The sequence below is a fragment of the Aotus nancymaae genome, unplaced genomic scaffold, assembly GCF_030222135.1.
Source record: "Aotus nancymaae isolate 86718 unplaced genomic scaffold, 86718_ANA_hifiasm-v0.15.2.pri h1tg000017l, whole genome shotgun sequence".
Lineage (NCBI taxonomy): Eukaryota > Metazoa > Chordata > Mammalia > Primates > Aotidae > Aotus > Aotus nancymaae.
In genome coordinates this window covers 4,976,073-4,981,116 of record NW_026988429.1, presented here as the reverse complement: position 1 = coordinate 4,981,116, position 5,044 = coordinate 4,976,073, and the positions used below count along the sequence as shown (strand labels likewise).

The following is a 5,044-nucleotide window of genomic DNA, read 5'->3' as shown; positions in this document are numbered from 1 at the left end:
CCTGGAAAATCTAAACTTTTTGAGTCAGTGAAAAGTTTTGAGTCTGTCAGGGATGGAAGAAGCCAGATCCTCCTATCCAAATGGCATGAGCAGGAACTCTTGAGACAATGTGTCCCCTGCATCATGAATGCTGTGTCAGAGCCCCATTGTCTCTGGAGGGAGGCCTTGAGAACCAGTGGCATAAGATAGCAAGGCTATAGTGGTGGCAACCATGGCTCTCTGTTGGGCGAGTGGCCAAAGTCCTAGGAGTTAGGTGGGTCCAGGTAAATTAGGCTTATAATTAGCACTGAAACACATACTTTAAGACAAAATGGCTTACACTTATTAAAAAATCTGTCAATTTTTTACTCTTGGAGAGTTGTCCAAGAAATAACACAGATTGACAGTATGATACCAACCGATATTCTGAAATCTGTTGGATTTTGTAAGCAAAATGTTCCCTTATATTACCCTAAAATTTTAGAAAGGCCTCCCGTCCCGTCCCGGCCCCACGCACCTGCTCTGGCCATGATGAGCTTCGGCAGCGCAGATGTGCTGCTGGGCGCCCCTTTCGCACCGCTGCACTGCGGCGGCAGTCTCCACTACGCGCTGGCCCAAAAGGGCGGTGCAGGCGGGACGCGCTCGGCTGCCGGCTCTTCAAGCGGCTTCCACTCGTGGACGCGGACGTCTGTGAGCTCCGCGGACGTCTGTGAGCTCCGCGGACGTCTGTGAGCTCCGCGGACGTCTGTGAGCTCCGCGTCCGCCTCGCCCAGCCGCTTCCGCCGCCTCGAGCACCGACTCGCTGGACACGCTGAACAACGGGCCGGAGGGCTGCGTGGTGGTGGCGGCGGCCGCGGCGCGCCGTGAGAAGGGGCAGCTGCAGGCCCTGAACGACCGCTTCGCGGGCTATATCGACAAGGTGTGGCAGCTGGAGGCGCACAACCGCTGCGTGGAAGGCGAGGCGGCCGCCCTGCGGCAGCAGCAGGCATGCCGCGCCGCAATGGGCGAGCTGTACTAGCGCGAGATCCGCGAGATGCAGTGCGCAGTGCTGCGCGTGGGCACCTGCTCGAGGACATCGCGCACGTGCGCCAGCGCCTCGACTACGAGGCCCCGCAGCGCGAGAAGGCCGAGGCGGCAGTCCCAGCGCTAGCGCGCTTCGCTCGGGAGGCCGAGGCGGCGCGCGTGGAACTGCAGAAGGCGGCGCAGGCGCTGCAGGAGGAGTGCGGTTACTGCGGCGCCACCACCAGGAGGAGGTGGGCGGCTCCGTCAGATCCAGGGCTGCGGCGCCGCGCACGCGCAGATACAGGCCGAGGCGTGCGACTCCAACTGCGACGTGACTTCCGCTCACGCAGCTTGAAGGCCACGCGGTGCGCAGCACGCTACAGTCTGAGGAGTGGTTCCGAGTGAGGCTGGACCGACTTTCAGAGGCAGCCAAGGTTAATACAGACGCTGTGCGCTCAGCGCAGGAGGAGATACCGAGTACCAGTATCCGCTGCAGGCCAGGTCCACAGAGCTGGAGGCAAGGAAAAGCACCAAGGACTCCCTGCAGAGGCAGCGCTCTGAGCTGGAGGACCGTCATCAGGCCGACATTGCTTCCTACCAGGAAGCCATTCAGCAGCTGGACTCAGCTGAGGAACACCAAGTGGGAGATGGCAGCCCAGGTGCGAGAATACCCGGACCTACTCAATGTCAAGATGGCTCTGGATATAGAAATGGCTACTTATAGAAAACTCCTGGAAGGCAAAGAGTGTCGGATTGGCTTTGGCCCAGTTCCTTTCTTGCATCCAGAAGGACTCCCCCAAATTCCCTCCATGTCCACTCACATAAAGATCAAAAGCGAAGAGAAGATCAAAGTTGTAGAGAAGTATGAAAAAGAAACTGATTGGAGGAACAGACGGAGGAGACCCAAGTGACTGAAAAAGTGACTGAAGAAGAGGCGAAAGAGGCCAAAGAGGAGGAGGGCAAGGAGGAAGAAGGGGCCGAAGAGGAGGAGGAAGAAGGGGGAGAAGAAGAGGCAAAGTCTCCCCCAGCAGAAGAGGCCACATCCCCAGAGAAGGAAACCAAGTCCCCGGCCAAGGAAGAGGCAAAGTCACTGGCTGAGGCCAAGTCCCCAGAGAAGGAGGAAGCAAAATCCCCAGCTGAAGTCAAGTCCCCTGAGAAGGCCAAGTCCCTAACAAAGGAGGAGGCAAAGTCACTGGCTGAGGCCAAATCCCCAGAGAAAGAGGAAGCAAAATCTCCTGCTGAGGTCAAGTCCCCCAAGAAGGCCAAGTCCCCAGCAAAGGAAGAGGCAAAGTCACCAGTAGAGGCCAAGTCTCCAGAGAAGGCCAAGTCCCCAGGAAAGGAAGAGGCAAAGTCACCGGCTGAGGCCAAGTCTCCAGTAAAGGAAGAAGCAAAATCTCCAGCTGAGGTCAAGTCCCCTGAAAAGGCTAAGTCCCCAGTGAAGGAGGAAGCAAAATCCCCTGAGAAGGCCAAGTCCCCAGAGAAGGAAGAAGCAAAGTCCCCTGAGAAGGCCAAGTCCCCAGAGAAGGAAGAAGCAAAGTCCCCTGAGAAGGCCAAGTCCCCAGTGAAGGAAGAAGCAAAGTCCCCTGAGAAGGCCAAGACTCTTGATGTGAAGTCTCCAGAAGCCAAGACTCCAGCAAAGGAGGAAGCAAAGTCCCCTGCAGACAAATCCCCCAAAAAGGCCAAAAGCCCTGTCAAGGAGGAGGTCAAGTCCCCAGAGAAGGCAAAGTCTCCCCTGAAGGAGGATGCCAAGGCCCCTGAGAAGGAGATCCCAAAGATGGAAGAGGTGAAATCCCCAGAGAAGGAGGAGAAGCCCCAGGAGGTGAAAGTCAAAGAGCTCCCAAAGAAGGCAGAAGAAGAGAAAGCTCTCACCACGCCAAAAACAGAGGAGAAGGACAGCAAAGAAGACGAGGCACCCAAGAAGGAGACTCCAAAGCCTGAGGTGGAGAAGAAGGAACCTGCTGTCGAAAAGCCAAAAGAATCCAAAGTTGAAGACGAAAAGGAAGAGGCTGAAGATAAGAAAAAAGCAGCCACCCAGAGAAGGACCCTCCTGCCAAGGTGGAGGTGAAGGAAGACGCTAAACCCAAAGAGAAGACAGAGGTGGCCAAGAAGGAACCAGATGATGCCAAGGCCAAGGAACCCAGCAAACCAGCAGAGAAGGAGGCGGCAGCAGCAGCACTGGAGAAAAAAGACACCAAGGAGGAGAAGACCACCGACGCCAAGAAGCCTGAAGAGAAACCCAAGACAGAGGCCAAAACCAAGGAGGATGACAAGACCCTCTCAAAGGAGCCCAGCAAACCTAAAGCGGAAAAGGCTGAAAAATCCTCCAGCACAGATCAAAAAGATAGAAGGCCTCCAGAGAACTCCACAGAAGACAAAGCCACCAAGGGGAAGTAAGACAAGGAGAAAGAAACGTCTGGAGCAGCCAAAGAAACTCAGAAAGGTCCCAGAGCTCAAGGATTAGAGTAATGCAATTTTCACTTTTTCTCTCTTTATGTAAGAAGAAACTGCTTAGATGATGGGGCCTCCTTCTTCAAACAGGAATTTCTGTTAGCACTATGTTAGCAAGAGAAGGCACTCCCAGCCCCCTGCCCCCACACCCTCCTCAGGAGATGGACAGTTATGTTACGATAGCTTATGTAGCTGAATGTGATATATGCCGAATGCCACTGATAAACACTATAAAAACTGCCCACCATTTCCAAATAAGTGCATTTATTGCCTCTGTGTGCAACTGACAGATGACCGCAATAATGAATGAGCAGTTAGAACACATTATGCTTGAGATGTCTTAACCTATTCCCAAATGCCTTCTGTTATCCAAAGGAGTGGTCAAGCCCTTGCCCAGAGCTCTCATATTCTGGAAGAGTGACCCAGGTCGGGCCGCGCACTGGCCACTGAATTATGCCAGGGTGCACTTTCCACTGGAGTCCACTTTCAGTTGCTTCTGTGCAACAAAACCAAGTGCTTATAAAATGAAGGTGGTTCTTGTAGAACATATATTAGTGAAGTTGTTAAAAATTATCCCAATCTTGCCAGGCAGAAAACATTAAGTGAGCAAGTTTTCTGCAGGATTATATGACATCCAGTGATAACGCTAAAGTTTAGTCCACCATTTGTGAGCTGTGCATGTGTGCTTCTGCCTCACTCATTTAAAATCATCAACGATCCTGGCTTGCTCATCAACATTTCTTGAATGAGCTGGAAAAAATGTGTATAACAAATGGCATCAAGTAGGATAGATACACCTTCTGAAGCATGTTGTTCTTTCACTTGGGTTAGAGAATTGAATGTCCTAGAACCCAAGTGGAGCTAAACAACTGCTAAGATGATTTAGTCACTTGGCAAGAATGTACATCTCTGCAACTTTTGGGTAATGGACAAAAGCAGAATTTTATTTGAATAATTTTATATTAAATATTTTACTGATAAAATAAGACTAAAGAGGAAACCTCAGGGAGGAATGGGCACAGAAAAGAGTGCCATACCCTCATGGTTGTTTGCTGAGAAGGCTAGGATTCATATTTTTCTCCCTTTCTCTCCTCCCTTCTTCTCTCTCCAGCTTCCTGTATTCCTTCTTCTCTCTCTCCTTCATTCCTCCTCCTTCCTCCCATTCTTCATCTCTTCCTCCCATTCTCTCTCTCTCTCTTCTTCCCTTCCTCCCTTCCTTCCATCTCTTTATGTTCATACTCTCTGAACATAAATCAGCTAGGCTGTAAACACCTAGCTGATTTAGTTGAAACATATAGTTTAAACTAAACTCATATCCAAATGATGCCATCTAGTCAGAATGAAAAGAAACGATTAATTTCTCATGGTAAAATGATGAAAAGTAAATTATACATTTGCCTTCGAATGACTTTTCATATGCTATTTACTCTATTAGGTAAGAAGTCTAGTTACATATGCTTTGAAAGGAACATTGTCCCACAGGGTAAAGTAACAAAAAGATATCGAAGATTATGAGCCTGAGAGCCGAAAAACACTCCAAGAATAGGACTCAGTGCTGGAAATACATTAGACTGAATTTTTCAAAAGTTTTAAACTGCAACCATATGAACAAAAG

The 5,044-nt window shown here is 50.7% G+C and overlaps 1 pseudogene; it reads left to right on the top strand.

Moving 5' to 3' along the window:
• The first annotated feature begins 507 nt into the window (after nt 1-507).
• On the top strand, nt 508-3,375 carry LOC105717193 (neurofilament heavy polypeptide-like; annotated as a pseudogene).
• The last annotated feature ends 1,669 nt before the right edge of the window (nt 3,376-5,044 follow it).